The 18,342-nt window shown below is 41.9% G+C and overlaps 1 long non-coding RNA gene across 1 annotated transcript in view; it reads left to right on the forward strand.

Annotated features, from left to right (window-relative positions):
• Window positions 1-13,875: 13,875 nt before the first annotated feature.
• The window catches only part of LOC122555864, a 15,199-nt gene continuing 10,732 nt past the window's right edge, over window positions 13,876-18,342 (forward strand). Inside the window, exon 1 of the long non-coding RNA XR_006313377.1 lies at window positions 13,876-14,012. This is a non-coding gene — a long non-coding RNA (uncharacterized LOC122555864). The remainder of the gene's footprint in view (window positions 14,013-18,342) is intronic.

An 18,342-nucleotide genomic window follows, 5' to 3' on the forward strand; every position in this document is an offset into this window, starting at 1 on the left:
GCAGCAGGTGGTGAAGGACAAGAAGAAAAATGTACGTGACCTTATTCTCATCAATCTGCTAGCCACTATGACAATATTTGTCATAGTGAACGCAGCATAGTCCTTGGGAAGACAAAGTCCTGTCTTCACTTTAAAGATACACTCCATTGTGTGTATGGCACTACCACCATCCTAAATGGGATCTATTTGAAACAAATTTAACATTTCAAGACCTGGCATCTATGAGGCACTATGGGCCATTAGCAGCAGCAGCAGCAGCAGAATCCAACACAACTTGCAAATTCATGAACTAGTGTATGCCACTTCTGTCATTACAATCAAGCCAGGGAATCAATCATAGTTCAATGAAGAGTGAGAAGGATGTGCAGGAGTAGTACCAGACATGCCTAAAAATGAGGTGAAAGTCTAGTGAAGTTAAAATACTGGATAACTTCCATGCCAAACAGTAGAAGCAGCAAAAGGACTAAGTGATTTAACAACCAATGGATTAGATCTGCCACAATCTTGCTACATCCAGTTGTGAATGGCATTGGGCAATTAAACAACACACTGGAAGAGTAGGCTCCTCAAATATCTAATAGGGGAGCCCAGGACATCAGCGCAAATTATAAGATTAAAGTATGCACAACAATCTTTATCTAGCAGTACTGAGTGAATGTTATTTCTCAGCATCCTCCAGGGGTCACCAGTATCATTGATGCCAGTCCACAGACAATTTGATTCACTCCATGTGATATCAAGAAACAGCTGAAAGCATTTGATACTGCACTGATAAAGGACCCTGACAACAGTCCAGCAATAGAACTGAACATGCCACAACATGAAACAAGCCGTTCTGCTACAGCAACAGCACTGGCATCTACCCGAAAATGTGGAAAATTTCCCAGGTATGTCCTATGCAGAAAAAACTGGACAAATCCAAACTGAGCCATCGATCTACTCATGATCTCCAGTAAAGTGATGAAAGGTGACATCAACAGTACTATTAAGCAGCACTTTCTTAGCAAAAACCTGCTCAGTGATTCCAGTCTTGCATCTTGCAAGGGCTATTCAGCTGATCACATTACAGCTTTGATTCAAAGATGGACAAAAGAGTTGAGCTCCAGATGTGAGGTGAGAGTGACAGCCTTTGACATCAAGACCACAGCTGACCAATTGTGAAATCAAGCAACTCAAGTAAAACTAGAGACAATGGAAATCAGTGGGAAGTGTCTCTCCAGGTTACAGTCATACTTGGCACATAGGAAGATGGTTGGGTTGTTGGAGGTCAGTCATCTCAACTCCAGGAGTTCCTCAAGATAGTGTCCTAGGCCCAAGTATCTTCAACTGTTTCATCAAAGATCTTCCATCCAGCGTACCGACAGAAGTGGGAATGTTCACTGGTGATTGGACAATGTTCAGCACCATTCATAGCTGCTCAGGTACTGAAGCTGCCCATTACACAAATGCAACCAGACCTGAACAATATTCAGGCTTGGGCTGACAAATAGCTTGTAACAAATGTGCCACATAAATGCCAGGCGATGACCATCTCCAATAAAAAAGTCTAATGATTGCCCCTTGACAGTGTTATCACCACTGAATTCTCCACTATCAATATCCTGGGGTTACCGTTGAACCAGAAACCTAACTGGAATCACCGTATAAACACTATGGCTGTCAGAGCAGGTCAGACCCTAAAACTCCTGCAATGAGTAACTCATTTCCTGACTCCCCAAAGCCTGTCCACCATCAACAAGGCATAAGTCAGGCTTATGATGGAATAATCTCCTCTTTCCTGGATAAATGCAGCTCCAACAACATTCAAGAAGATTGATACCATCCAGTACAAGGCAGTCCACTTGATTGGCACCACGTTCTCAAATATTCTCTCCCTCTACCACCAACACACAGTAACAGCAGTGTGAACCCCCACCTACAAGGTGCACTGCAGAAATTCACCAACACTCCTTACAGTGCACCTTCCAAACCCAGAACCAATATCTAGTAGGACCAGGATAGCAACATGGGAACATCAGCAATGAGAAGTTCCCTTCCGAGCTGCTCATCATCCTGATTTGGAAATATATCGCCGTTCATTCACTGTGGCTGTGTGCAAATCCTGAAATTCCTTCCCTAATCGCACATTGGTCTACGTATAGCACATGGACTGCAGTGGTTCAAGAATGCAGCTCACTATCACCTTCTCAAAGGGAACTAATTGTGGACTATAAAATTTTGCCCCAGCCAGCAAAGTCCACATGTCCTGAATTAACAAATACAAACTCTTGTTCATCTGTCTATTGTATTTAATGCTTGAGCAGTTTCTAATTTCATTTTTATACATTAGCTTCTTCAGCCAATTAATAGTAAAAACAAGCAGTTTTCATTTAGCCTGTTGTCTTACTCGTTTTCTTTTATTTTCACAAAGTTCTGTAAGACATTATTATTGTTTCCTTACAGAAGATTTATACTTCCTTCATTTCACTCAAACACAATTGAAGTTGAATTCTGCCATGGCGTATGTATGCCAATGAAGCTCACTGGCAGAATTTACTTTGGACTGTACTGAGTTTGGATTAGCTGCAACTTGCCAAATACAAGTTCAAAAGGTTGTACATTGGTCTTTTGGCTTTCTTGCAGGATTTTCACAGCTCATTCACCAAAGGATTTCAATTGTTGTTCCACCTTTTGTTCAATGTCCCTGTGTACATCGAAAGCAAATATCAAGCAAAATCTAAAGATAAGGAATGGAAGAGAAATTTAATCTTTTAAAGTGACTTCATGGTTAATATCCCACGACAAAATCACTCACTTGATTTTCTCGGCATGAAGATAATCCTAACTGACTAGCAATTCCTGTTCAATCCTCGAGTCTCATTTTGAGCTCCAATATTCCATTGGAAAAAGAGCTAATCTCATACTACAGGACAATAATTAAATAGCAAAATAAAATGTTCACAGGGTTGGTGATTTAGACCAGACATAGACTGGGGTGAATTATGCATTTTGGCAAGTTTGTTTGATATTTAACCCATTTTCCTTTAAGAAAAGGGACCCATGTACCTTTAAGAAAGTTAAAAGCTAGCGGACAGCACCAAGTGTTCTGAACAAGATATAACATAATCTTTTGGTCCATCAGCTAGAGTAGTCGGTTGCCTGGAGACAAAAACAAATTTGAATGCAGCCAATCTGTTTAAATTATACCCTAAAAAAAAACAAAATTCCAATCTAGTTTGAATTTAGTATATTGACAATATTAGATTAAATTCCCTACAGGCCCTTCGGCCCAACAAGTCCACACCGAACCTCCAAAGAGTAACCCACCCAGACCCATTTCCCTCTGACTAATGCATCTAACACAATGGGCAATTTAACTTGGCCAATTCACCTGACCTGCACATCTTTGGACTGTGGGAGGAAATCGGAGCAGCTGGAGGAAACCCACGCAGACAGGGTGAGAATGTGCAAACTCCACATAGACAGTTGCCCAAGGCTGGAATCGAACCCAGTTCCCTGGCGCTGTGAGACTGCAGTGCTAACCGCTGAGCCAATATTAAAAGCCGATGCTTTGTGTTTAATACTGAGAAAAATTGAACAGTTGAGGGAAAACTGCCAAAAGACCAACAGACGTAGGCTTCTAGTCAGAACTCTCTGAGGGGTATCTATCTAGAGCAGAAGTTTGCACAGGGAAAAATATCAACACCGATCTGGAGAGCAAATCTACAGAAGAACATATAAACAGAAGATTTGACTGCTGGCTGGTTTGAAATATAAATTTTTCAGTAAATCTTAATTGGGGTTTTTTATCGGACTAGTATTATAGAAGGGAAACTGAAAGATAGGTTAGAGGAAAGAGTTGTAAGTAGTTGTTCACTAATTATTCTTTGTTATATTTTAAGAAATAAAGTTGTTAATTTTTACTTTGAATAGTTCTTGGCCTCTCAATTTTTTACAGATTACTGCATAGGATAAATCTTTTCTGAGTTGCTGATTTAAATTAAGCAGGAGGGGTTTTACTGTGATGTAACAGTTTGGGGGCTCATTGTTGGGTTTTGAATAGGTTGGGGGACTTTTGTCCATGATTTGGATAGTTTGGGTTTTGGATTTGTGATTTGAACTGGTTTAGACAGATTTGAATAAATTTGCAGGACAAAAAAATCAGCAGGTTAGTGTCCTAGGTCTTTAAATAAAATGTAGGTGAGACAATTTGTTTAACTTAAGTGACTTGTGGTTGATTAAAAGTGAGAGAAATGGCTCTTAAAGTTGTGAAAGAGGTTCTGGGATTTGAAGATGATTCTCAAATTTGCCAAGAAAATTAAGAAGGAAAGAAAAAGGCCATATGCTTAGAATTAGCAAAAAATTAGATTTGGGTTTAACCAGGGACCAAAGTAAAGCTGAAATTGTAAGGGAATTACTCAAACACTGAGTAGTGTCAGAGAAACAGACAAGTGCAGTAGAGATAGAAAAGCTTAAATTTCAATTGAGTAAAATGGAGTTAGAAGATAAACCAAAGGAAGAGAGAAAAGAAATAGAGAGAGAAGAAAGAGAGAGAGGAAAGAGAGAGAGAGAGAGAAGGTTCTGAGCTGAGCAGAGAGAGAAGAAAGGGAAAAAGAGAGAGAAGGTTTTTAGCTGAGCAAAAAGAGAGAGAATTTGAACTTGAGAAGTTATGATTTAGTCAGCAAAATTAGTTAACATGATGGAGATTGAAATAGAAAGTAGTGTTACATGCAAATACGTTAAAATCTGGCACATTTTGAAGAGAAAGATATTGAAGTCTACTTTATTTCATTTGAAAAATTGGCTAGGCAGATGGAGTAGTCCGAGGATTTACGGGTAATGCTACTTCAGACTAAACTGGTAGGCAGAGCTGGTGAGGTATTTACCAACTTGTCAGATGAGGGGTCCAAGAGATTATGAAGAGGTTAAACAAGCTATTTTAAGTGCATATGAATTGGCATCAGAAGCATATAGAAAGCGGTTCAGAAACACAAAGAAGGAACCTGGTCAGACTTATGTTGAGTTCGAAATAATTAAACAAAGTCATTTTGATAAATGGGTACGTGCTTTGAAAATAGATAGGACCTTTGAGGCTCTACGAGAGATTATTCTGCGGGAGGAGTTTAAAAACTCACTTCCAGCGAAGGTAAGAATTTACGTGGAGGACCAGAAATTTCAGGAAATAAGAAGGGCAGCAGCATTAGGCAGATGAATACATGTTGGTGCATAAGACAAGCTTCCAGCCAGAATTACGCCCTGTGAGATATAGAAGTTGGGAGAAAGGGAGATCCTATACTTTGAAATCTAAAGTAGAGAGCAGTTGTAAGAATTTACCACAGGATAAAAAAGAAGCCCTAGAGGGTGGGAAGGAATTGAAAGGTTTCAGGTGTTTCCACTGTGGTAAAGTGGGACACGCAAAGTCACAATGTTGGTCATTTAAAAAAAGGATTGTGGGAAAAGATGTGGTAAAAGAAGCTAAACCAATGGCATTAATGAAGGTCTCAAAAGATCTGAGGAGCTACAGGAGAATGCACAGCCTAGGCTGGGGCTGGGTATGAAGTATGTAGTACTTGATTTCTACAAAGAATTCACCTCTGTCGATAACTTTTACTCAGAAGAACAGGGGGAGGAGGACAAGAAGTTATAATTTTGGGAGATACAGGATCTAACCGGTTGCTGATAGTAAGGGATGAGCAAATATGTAACCTTTCTGATCTGTTACCCAAGAGTGTGATAATTTGTGGGATAGATGGATAGAAATTTAACATTTCCCTATGTAAGATCAGGTTGGAGTGCTAACTCAAAACTGGCGAAGTAACAATGAGAGTGATTGACAGAATGTCAGTTCCAGGAATTCAGTTTGTTCTTGGGAATGATTTGGCAAGACCAAGAAACTGAGGAGTTAAAATAGAAATATTCTGGTATTTTTTCCAGACTGTGTAGTCGCCAGATCCCACTATCATAAGTCACAGCACGAAGCAAAAAGTGAAGAGAAAGATGAAGGAGTTGAGGTTCAGTTAGCAGATACCCTGTTTGACGTAATGGTGCAGGAAAAACCTGAACAGGCAGAGGGTCAGACAGAAGTGTTTAGTCCTGAAAGGTGAGGGGACTTGCAACAACAAGACAAGATGATAAAAGATATATATATGGATGCGTATTCTGAAAAGGAGGCAGAGGTTATTCTGGAAAGTCATTACCTGAAAGACAGAATCTTAAAATGGAAATGGAGACCATGGCAGGTTAGTGCAGAGGAGAAATGGGCCAAAGTGCTCCAGATTATCTTGCCTGTAGCATACAGACAGGAAGTGTTACAGGTAGCACAGGAATTACCTTTAGGAGGTCACCTAGGTGTACGAAAGAGTCAGGCTCAGGTACAAAAACATTTTTATTGGCCTGGAATGCACAAGGATGTGATTAACTTTTGTCAAACGTCATGCATGCCAAATGGTAGGTCAACCATAGGCGGTAATAAAACCAGCACCTTTGTTGCTAATTCCTGCATTTGAAGAACCTTTCATGAGGATTATAATCGATTGCGTAGGTCCTGTCCCGAGAACTAAAAGTGGGAACCAGTAGCTACTAACCATAATGGATGTGTTGACCAGATTTCCGGAGGCAATTCCATTACAAAGTATCAAGGTAAAAAGGGTATTAGAGAAGTTAGTAGCTTTCTTCACATGGTATGGGCTACCCAGAGAGGTTCAGTTAGACCAAGAGTCAAATTTTGCTGCCAGGATGTTTAAGGAGGTTATGGATAGCTTACGTATAAAGCACTTTAAATCCAATGTGTATCACCCTGACTCCCAGGGAGCTTTAGAAAGGTGGCATCAGACCTTGAAGATGATGTTGAGAGCATACTGTCAGGACTACCTGAATGATTGGGATAAAGGTGTCCAATTCATATTCTTTGCCATTAGAGGTGCCCCAAACTAATCTACTTAGTTCACTCCCTTCGAGTTAATATTCCAGCATGAAATGAGAGGTTGAAATTAATTCCTTTGAAATTAATTAAAGAAAAATTGACTGGATCAAAGTCAGAGAATTCACACTTAGATTATGTATTGGAAGTGAGGGAGAGATTAAATTGAGTAGGTGAGTTATCTAAACAGCGCTAAAAGAGGGCACAGTATAGAATGAAACAGGTGGCAGATAAAAGCTCTGAGACTCAGACGCTTTCCGGAGGGGATGACATGTTAGTACAGCTACCAGTGATTGGAGATCCCTTCAAAGCCAGGTATAGTTGTCCCTATCAAATTGGGAAAAAGTTGAGTCAGGTGAATTATCTAGTACAAATGCCAAATGGAAAAAAAGGTATCAGGTATGTCATGTGAACATGCTGAAGCTGTATTATACTAGAGAGAAGGAACTGGAGAAACTGGTGTTAGTTACTGCCCTGCAGAGTGAGGAATCAAGTCCAGATGATATGGATTGTGATTTGCCTCAAAATAGATTAAAACATGAAGAAATCCTTGAGGAGTGGGATAGGTTAGTAAGCTATCTGTCCCATGACCATAGAACGCAGTTGAAAGGCTGGTTACTGCAGTATAAGGACATATGTAAGAATCAGATCTAATATAAGAATCTAATCAGATCATATGTAAGAATCAGGTCTAATGCTATTGTACATGACTTAGACATAGGGAATACTGCTCTGATAAAACAACACTCCTATTGGCTTCATTCTTTCAAAGCCGGACAGGTCCAGATGAAGGTGGAGGCCATGCTTGATGAGGACATCGAACTGAGCCAGAGCGAGTGGAGTTCTTAGTTCCCAAACTGGACGGGACTCAACAATTCTGCATAGATTATCGGAAGTTCAACACTGTTGCAAAATCAGACTCATATCCAATTCCTAGATTGGAGAACTGCATCAAGAAAGTCAGACAAACCAGTTACATCACCAAGTTGGACTTAATGCGTGGTTACTGGCAGATACCTTTATCAGAGTCAGCAAAAGAAATTTCTGCGTTTGTAACCGCAAATTGGCTATATCAGTTTAATGTGATGTCCTTTGGAATGAAGAATGCACTCACCCACATTCCAAAGTTCACGAACAGAGTTGTGGCTGGGTTAACAAACTGTGTAGCCTATTTGGACAAAGTAGTGAGCTTTAGTAAGTCCTGGAAAGCTCACTTGGTAGAGTTAGTAGAGCTCTTTGAATGACTCTGAGAAGCAAAACTGATGATAAACTTAAATAAAACTGAATTCGCAAAAGCAGAGGTGACGTTCTTGGGACATAACAACGGTCATGGAACGTTGACGTCACAGAACGCAAAGACAAAGGCCATCGAGGAATTTCCATGACCAACCCTGAAGAAAGAGGTGCTTCAATTCTTCGGACTCAGCAGATTCTATCAGAAGTTTGTTCCAAAGTCCAGTGGTGTAGTGACACCATTAAACAATCTGCTGAAGAAGAACACACAGTTTTGGTGGACAGAACAATGCCAGGAGGCATTCGACCATTTGAAATCGATATTAACCACCAAACCAGTTTTAGCTATACCAAACTTTTAAAAATCTTTTAAAGTTGCCATTGATGCTAGTGACACTGAAGTTGGAGGTGTACTCCTACAGGAAAGATGAGGATGGGATTGAACTGCCAGTTTGTTACTTCTCAAAGAAGATCAACATCCACCAGAGAAAATACTCACAATTGGCCTTACAACGTTTTAATAAGTATGTCATGAACAATGTGTCGGAGACAGTTGTGTACACGGATCACAATCAGCTTACACTCTTAGAAAGCTTTAAAGACAAGAAATAAGATTATTTTGTTGGAGTCTTTTGTTACAGACTTCTAATTTAAAAATCGTACATGTTGCCGGCCATAAGAATGTAATCGCAGATGCGTTATCGTGGATTTAACTGATTACGTTTAGATGAGATTTGTATTTATTTAATGTTATACGCATATATACAGTTAAATGGGAAGAAGTTAAGGTGAACTTAGATTAAAGTTATCAGTATGTTAGGGTAATATATTTAAAGAAAAAAAATGAAGCCATCTTTTTATTATGATGGTTCATTTTTTTTCTTAAGGGGTGAGGTGTTGTAACGATGTGGGGGTACTGTACCTTTAAGAAAGTTAAAAGTTAGCACAACTACCTGACAGCATCAAATGTTCTGAACAAGATATAATGTAACCTTTTGGTCCAGCAGCTAGATAGCTGGTTGCCTGGAGACAAAAACAAATTTGAATTTGATCAATCACTTTAAATTATACCCCCGAAAGAAACCAAACTCCAATTAAGTTTGAATTTAGTATATTGACGATATTGAAAGCCAACAACACAATCCGATGATTTGGGGTATAAGACTGGGATACCTTGACTAGTTGAGGGAGGACTGCCAAAAGACCAACAGATGTAGGCTGCTAGTCCCATCTCGTAACAACATAAATGGATCAAGGAAAAGAACTGTGCTGTCAAACATTTTCAATTTGTTTTAAAATTCACTCATGAGTTTTGCTAGTTAAGATTATCAGGAGATTTGCTCCCATGTAGGTAAAAGGAATTATATTTCCATGAGATTACCATGTAGAGGAGTCCAAAGTCCAAGGGCATAGGTTTAAGGTGAGAGGGCAAGGATACAAAAGCTTAAGGCTTAAATGGGACTAGATTAATTTTGGATATTTGGTTGGCATTGATGAGTTGGACTGATGAGTCTGTTTAGTGTTGTACAAGTCTATGACTTGAATAACACAACAGGTTCAATGAACGAAAAGGTCTGTTCCCTCATTCCTGGCCCTGATCCCTTCAATAAACACAACTGTGCTGAATTATAAATATTAGAGTGCATTATCAATCCAAAAGTTGGAAAACATAATTTATGTTGTTTTCTAGAGCATCAATAATCTTTTCACCTACAATGATGTCATGTGACTATATCTTCAACTATATTTCATTTTTCAATCACCTATGTCATGCACTTAGTACTAGGTGGATATAGAATTGTTTTGACCATTATGGTAATGTAAGGAATGTTGGAATTTACTTCCCGTCCAATATAGCCCTAGTTAAGGTGGTTGCAAAATTTGGTGCTTTGCTAAATTATTTCAGAGGCAGTTCAGTGTCATAGAGTTAAAGAGTCATAGAGTTGTACAGAATGGAAATAGACTCTTTAGTCCAATTCCTCCACGGTGAGCAGATATCCTAAATTAATTTAGTCCCATTTGCCAGCGTTTGGCCCATATCCCTCTAAACCCTTCCAATCTTGTACCCATCCAGATGCCTTTCAAATGTTGCAATTGTACCAGCCTCCACTACTTCTTCTGCCAGTTCATTCCATGCATGCACCACCCTCTGCATAAAAAAGCTACCCTTTAGGCCCCTTTTAAATCTTTCTCCTCTCACCTTAACCCTCTGCCCTCTAGTTTTAGGCTCCACTACCCTGGGAGAAGACCTTGGTTATTTACCCTATCTATGCCCCTCATGATTTTATAAACTTCTGTAAGGTCACCCCTCAGCCTCCGACACTCCAGGGAAAATAGCCTCAGCCTATTCAGCCTCTTCCAATCACTCAAACCTTCCATCCCTGGCAGCATCCTTGTTCTGTTTGTTTATTTTTCTTAGAATGAACTTCGATGTCCAGAGTTACTTGGAACTAAATAACAGAGGCATCAGGTTAAAGTGAGGACTGCAGATGCTGGAGATTAGAGTCAAGAGTGTGGTGCTGGAAAAGCACAGCAGGTCAGGCAGCATCCGAGGAACAGGAGAATTAACGTTTCGAGCAAAAGCCCTTCATCAGGAATGAGACTGTAAGCCAAGGGGATGGTGATATAAATGGGAGGGGTGTGGGGCTGCAGGGAAGATAGCTAAGAGTGCAATAGGTAGATGGAGGTGGGGGTGAAGATAAGGAGAGTGGATAGGTGGGAAGGAAGATGGACAGGGAGCGCAGGGCATGAGGGCGATGCCGAGGGGGAGGGGAAATGAGGAAACTGGTGAAATCTACATTGATGCTTTGGGGTTGGAGGGTCCCGAGGCAGAAGATGAGACGTTCTTCCTCTAGGCATCAGATGGTTAGGAAGTGGCGGTGGAGGAGGCCCAGGACCTGCAGGTCCTTGGTGGAATGGGAGGGTGAGTTGAAGTGCTCGGCCATGGGGCAGTGGGGTTGGTTGGTGCAGGTGTCCTAGAGATGTTCTCTGAAGAGCTCTGCAAGCAGGCGTCCGGTCTCCTCAAAGTAGAAGAGACCGCATCGGGAATAACATGTGTGAAAGTGCAGATAGAACTCTGATGGATGTGGAAGGCTCCTTTGAGGCCTTGGATGGAGGTGAGGGGGGAATTGTGGGTGCAGGTTTTACAATTCCTGCAATGGCAGGGAATGTTGCCAGGAAGGCGGGTGTGTTGTTGGGGGTGTAGACCTGATGAGGGAGTCCCATAGGGAATGGTCTTTATGGAAAGCAGATAGAGATGAGAAGGGAAACATATCTCTGATGTTGGGATCTGTTTATAGCTAATGGAAATGGCGGAGGATGATGCGATGTATACGGAGGTTGGTGGGATAGAAGGTGAGGACCAGGGGTTTCTGTCCTTGTTGCATTGCAGGGGTGGGGTTCAAGAGCAGAGGTGCGGGAAGTGGATGACATGCACAAGAGGGCATCATCAACCATGTGGAGTGGAAATTGCGGTCTTTAAAGAAGGAGGCCATCTGATGTGTTCTGTGGTGGAACTGGTCCACCTGGGAGCAGATGCAGTGGAGGCAGAGGAATTGGGAATAAGGAATAGCATTTTTACAGGAGGCAGGCTAGAAGGGAGGTGTAGTCCAGGTAGCTGTGGGAGTCAGTGGGTTTGTAAAAGATGTCAGTATTAAGTTGGTCACCGTTGATGGGGATGGAGAGGTCCAGGAAGGCAAGGCAGGTATCTGAGATGGTCCAGCTGAACTTAAGGTTGGGGTGGAAAGTGTTAGTGAAGTTGATAAACTGTTTAATCTCCTTGTGGGAGCACGAGGTGGCACCGATACAGTCATCAATGTAACAGAGGAAGAGGTGGGGAATGGTGCTGGTATAACTGCAGATGATGGACTGTTTCACGTTACCGACAAAGAGACAGGCATAGCTGGGACCCATGTGGGTGCCCATGGCTTCTCCTTTTGTCTGGAGAAAGTGGTAGGATTCAAAGGAGAAATTATTGAGGGTGATGATCAGTTCAGCCAAACAAATGAGATTGTCAGTAGAAGGGTACTGGTGGGGATGTCAGGAGAGGAAGAAGCGGAGGATTTGGAGGCCCTCATCATGTTGGATGGAGGTGTATAGGGACTGGATGTCCATGGTGAAGATGAGGCTTTGGTGGTCAGGGAAACAAAAGTCTTGGAAGAGGTGGAGGATATTAGTAGTGTCCCGAACGTATGTAGGGAGTTCCTGGACCGGAGGGATTGGACAATATCAGGGTATGTGGAGATGAGTTTGGTGTAGAGGCAGTCAGCTGTGCAGGTTTACATCATCATTTGTTTCACTTCTGATGTGGTTCCTGCTTGCTCCCTTATTCTCCTTTTTTAAAGTGCTGTTGTTTTGATCACCCCACTGATGCATAATTAGAGTCACTAACAGGCTAAACTGGGTAAGGACTTTACGTTTCCTTCCTTAAAGGACAACTAACTTGATCCGTGAGTATTTAAGATAATCTGACAGCTTCTTGACTACTTTGTTTTAGTGAAAACAGCTCTAAATATTTTTACTGAAATGCAATTTTTCAAATGGCCTGGTAGGCATTACTGATTTGCTGCTGCTGTGAAACTGTACTCTTTAAAAAACGTTATGAACATACTGACTGAAAACCAACAATTCTTTTTTACGAAAGATTCAAACCACACCCTAATGGTTTGAAGTCACAGTCAAAGATGGCTGCACATTTGCATTTCTGCTCCTTTAATATTCCAAGACCAAGTAAATACCTGCAAAACCTTTTCCAGGAACAACGGCTTTGAAGGAATATAAATTGGGGCCATCACTTAACCATTAGCAAAGCAGCCAGACAATTACGTGACTGAGTGGAAACAAACTATCAGATTTTATTACTTTGTCAATGGGATACTGGTTCTGAAAATAATTTATCTGGACATCATCTGACTATGAAAATCATGTAACTGGATTCTACTATGCCACAACCAAAACTGGACAGTTGGAGTGAGGGTCATGTACCAAACTAACAAATCCTTTGTGTCTGTGAGTGACTGTTTTCCCTGCAGGCCAGGACTAGCACATGAGATGCTGAAGAAGTAAGACCACATTGCCGGACTCTCTCTCCTCTGACAACCGGTACATTTTGAACACTGTTAGCTGTCTTTTGATATGACGGAGAATTTAAAAGAGAACTCAAACTCATTGCTGCTACCTTCAAAAGAACAGGTAAGTCTTCCATCTACAAATTTAAACTGCCTTGATGATGATTTCACAAGGACAACCAAGCATAGTCTGAAGCCAGCCAAGTCACCAACCTTTAAAAGCCAGGTACACTTCACGTTTACTGGATTTTAAAATAAGTAATCTACCCTCCAATTTGGATTGTGTGAGCGTATGAACTTTGAGTGTATATGGGAATCTCAATCCAGGTTAAGTACAATATTCACTTTCCCTCTTTATAACTAAAAAACATCTGCTTGTGCACAATCTTTCACAGTTTCAGCACATAAACAGTTAAACACTTACTGAATTGGTAAGCATATTCTTTTAAAAACAAACTATGTGGTCAAATGAGGAGTAGGAAAAGTGGGAAGCCACTTGACCCCTCCTTACCTGATTGTAACACCACATTACCATTCAATAGCTTATTTGAATTAGTTGACCTCACAGCACGTATACCATGTGGTAAACTAGTTCTGCTGCAGGTGGTGGTCAGTGACTGAAGCCCACATTATTGATTCCCTACAGGAAGTGATTAGCACTGGGATTGGAGTGGCTAGGTTCATCAGAGCTTCGTAGCTTTTCTCATACATGAAGCAAAATCCTTCACCCCAACAGAGATTATTTGTTATCTTCTAAAATTCATTATTCAAGCTCCAAACAGAACAAAGAAATTACACTTGACACAAAGACTTAGGTAAGTGTTTTGCTGTCGTTGTAAAATGTAATTCGTCAGTCAAGGCAAAAAAAAACCCCAGGACATTGAGATGCCATACTTTGAACACTGCAGTAAAATGACGTGCATGATGGGTTTTGCATTCAAAACTCTTCAGAGTGCGATTGTGCCTTGAATTTCTCAAGCATGGATAGCAACTATAAATCATACGTATCTGACCACCTTCAAAAGATAGCAAGATTCAGTGAGAAAACAGCACTTACATTCATACTTCCACACCAACAGTACATCTTCAAAACACTGAAACACAAATTTCTACATCTTTGGTATGCAACTTGTACACAATTTTAGAGGATCAATTTGACCACCTCACTGAATATTTGTAGCAAGTTATTTTTCTTTTGCAGAAAATTAGCTTTTTCTAGTTATAGAGTCATACAGTACGGAAACAGGCCCTCTCGCCCAATTTAACTATGCTGACCAAGTTTCCAAAACTGAACTAGTCCCATTTGTCTATGTTAGGCCCATATCCCTCTCAACCTTTCTATCTATTAACCTGTCGAAAGATGTTGTAATTGTAGCCACCTCTACCACCTTCTCTGGCAGTTCATTCCATATAGGCATCACACCCCTCTGGTCCCTTTTAAATCTTTCCCTTCTCACTTAAATCTTCTAGTTTTGGACTCCCCTACCCCAGGTCTGAGGTTTAAGGGATCAAAGGGTATGGGGGAATTTCCTAAAGCTAACAACTGCCACAACTCCTTTTGGGTGTGAAGACAATAATGCATAATTACCAAAGCCCAGATGCGTGGCAGGATATAAACCTTGAGCTGCACTTTCATCATCATGAGTGCACTATGCATCCCTGCCTGACTGACTGCACTCCCATTACTAGTGCAACGTGCAGTAAGCCTGCACTTCTTAAAGGTAACCTGCCCCACTTAAAGGGGAGGCACACCCACATCACAAAAATTGGTCGAACTTTCTCAGAAAAAGTTTAATCAAATTACAGGGATATAAACGGACAAAAAGGACAAAGATTCCCAAGTTCTCTGATACCATGCTGGAGGCTTTAGCACAGGTGACTGAGAGAAGGAGAGAGCATGTGATTGTCATGAGGAGGGAACGTATGAGGCGGTGTTTAATTGACAGTGGATGGGGAGGCAGGATGTCCCATCAGAGAAAGGAATAGGAGGAGGTGACCAAGGTGGTCATTTCACAGGCTGCAAAGATTTAGTTACAATCCAGGCAAATGTTCAATGATCTCATACAATGGTCAGGGACAGCAAATGCATCTTAAAATCATATTGTCTGCCCACAGCTTGACGTGTCAGTGTCCAGTCATTTAACTTGCAGCAACCACCAGCAATCATGATACTGCCAAATATTTAAATGTTTCATCTTGACCTCACATACCTGCCAGCCACGTACCCACATCTCACAGCTTCCATGGACACCCAGGTATTCAACTATGTCAGGAAGATAATTCAAACATATTATAACACAGCCGCCAACATTCTTCACCATCTATTACAGACAAGATGTCACCTAACCACATGGAGCACACAGTCTTAGAGATATGCAGCACGGAAACAGACCTTTCCTTCCAACTCATACATGCCAACCAGATATCCTAAATTGATCTAGTCTCATTTGCCAGCAGTTGGCCCATTTCCGTCTAAACCCCTCCTATTCATGTACACATCTAGGTGCCTTTTAAAAGCAGTGAACCGAGTACTGATGCTTGTAGTGCACCACTGGAGCAGCAGAGAGTCAGCAGAGCACTGGCAGTCTGCATCTCTTGAGCCCTCTGGAGGAGACTTGTGAATTATAGCACTTCAGAATCTGAGGCTATTGCATCCTGCTACACATCCAGAATGACAGTACATTCCTGCCCCATCCCTTTCTGAAATCCCATCTTATCCTACTATCCTACATGATGTACGAGAAGCAGATGGTGTGACTATGGATCCCTTGCTTTCTATGCAACTTCCCTTCCCTCACTGGGCTGACCGATCCTTTATACCCTTCACTGTCAGGACACAGTACCTGAAGCTGCTGGGAATATGGTTTGGAGGGGCCGGGTGTGTGCAAAAACTGGGGAGAAGCGCATCGCCCAGAAACTGGGCTTTTGGGAGGAATGCTCCCTCTTTGTTGCAGAATCTGCGCTGTTGTAGTCACCCAAGCCATCTTTCACCTCATCAGGAGCTCTAAGATGGATCGTGTCCGTGGGGACACTATGTACAAAACTCTTGATGGGGGCGGGGAATGAACATACTCATTGCTGCCCTCGTGCTGATGGCCACATTTGTCTAGCTGCATCAAGATGTGCGTAGACCTTTGGTATTCAAACAGTCCAACTACTTTGAGCGCCACAGAATGCTCAAAGTAGTTGGTCTGTTCTGTATCACCTGTCCTTTATAGAGAAATTTGCAAAGAATAACACCCTTGACCACAGGTCCATCAGGAAGTGGTCAGCATTTATAGTGTCCTCCAGACCCTGTGGGGAAAAGAAGAGGTTAGATCCTGTTGGGTTGTTCCCTGAGCAGACTGTCAAAGTCACTTGGCAGAATGCCTCATCACCAGAACTTTCCCACAAGCACCAAGATATTGCTTGGGTGTTGCTGAGAAGGGCACTAACCGTGAGATCCTTCATGTACACCTGGTCAGTCTGCTTTACCGCACGCAGCCTTCGAAGCAGCTGCTGGGCATGGGGGTGTGGGGGGGAATGGTGTAGAGATTCTTACACACCTCCTGCTGGAATATACCTTTGCAAAGGAAGTCTGGAGATGCATTGCTTTTTCTTGACATTCATCCTGAGCGGCTCCGTGGCTTTATGCTCTATGGTCTATTCCCCAGGATGCACACTGAGACAAGCATTGACTATGCCTGGAGGACCATCAACTCAATGAAAAATGTACTTTGGCCTGCCCAAATCTTGTTGGTCTTCCAGAGCAAGTAATTAGCCTTGACCTCGTGTTGCAGACTGGCACATTCCAGGACATTCAAGGTCCAGGACTACGTGCTGAGGGACACACCAAAGCTGAGGGCAGCTGCCACCAAGGCGCAGTGGGAAAAGACCAGAATCTGAGGTCTTCCTGCCAAAGTTAAATAGGTGTCTGTTCAATTACTGGACCTGGCCGGTGCCTCAAATATATTAAACATTGTCTTGCCTTGTCTTACCTGCTGGATTGAGTCAAACTCCAATGCTATTGTACAGAACCAAACTGCTTCAGTGACTATGTGTGTGTATATAAAGATATCTTTATGAATAGAGTACATTTTTTCAAATAAAAACAATATCGCTTGGAGCCAATCTAATCCATGAGATTTTGTGATACAGGCTCAGACTGCTGGAGAGCTTTGGGGGAATGTGAAGCCCTAGCGTATAAGGTTTTAGGATATCCTCAATGGAAGTCTCTGTTGGCACACAGGGTCTTTGTATTCTGTTTGATGCTGTCCATAACAAACCTTGAAATGTTGCTAATGTTGTTGGTTCCTGCCTTGGGTGACCTAGTAGAAATTGAGGGCCACATTGATGGCCACTTGGCAATACCATCCTCAGCCTCCTGTGGAGCCGTAGGTTGGGCTAAAGGATATGATACAGTTCATAGAACATAGAACATAGAAGAATACAGCGCAGTACAGGCCCTTCGGCCCTCGATGTTGCGCGATCCAAGCCCACCTAACCTACACTAGCCCACTATCCTCCATATGCCGATCTAATGCCCGCTTAAATGCCCATAATGAGGGAGAGTCCACCACTGCTACTGGCAGGGCATTCCATGAACTCACGACTCGCTGAGTAAAGAACCTACCCCTAACATCTGTCCTATACCTACCCCCCCTTAATTTAAAGCTATGCCCCCTTGTAATAACTGACTCCATACGTGGAAAAAGATTCTCACTGTCGACCCTACCTAAACCCCTAATCATCTTGTACACCTCTATCAAGTCACCCCTAAACCTTCTTTTCTCCAATGAAAACAACCCCAAAGACTATACCTGGGGTATTGCAAGTAGTTTTGATCACCCTATCTCAGGAAGGATCCGATCAAGGACAGTAGTGGGAGACTGTGTATTGAGTCGGAAGAGATAGGAGAGGTCTTGAATGAGTACTTTTCTTCAGTATTTACGAACGAGAGGGACCGTATTGTTGAAGAGGAGAGTGTGAAACGGACTGGTAAGCTAGAGGAGATACTTGTTAGGAAGGAAGATGTGTTGGACATTTTGAACAACTTGAGGATAGACAAGTCCCCCGGGCCTGACGGGATATATCCTAGGACTATGTGGGAAGCAAGAGAGGAAATTGCAGAACCGTTGGCAATGATCTTTTCGTCTTCACTGGCAA

Source organism: Chiloscyllium plagiosum, chromosome 1 (assembly GCF_004010195.1).
Source record: "Chiloscyllium plagiosum isolate BGI_BamShark_2017 chromosome 1, ASM401019v2, whole genome shotgun sequence".
Lineage (NCBI taxonomy): Eukaryota > Metazoa > Chordata > Chondrichthyes > Orectolobiformes > Hemiscylliidae > Chiloscyllium > Chiloscyllium plagiosum.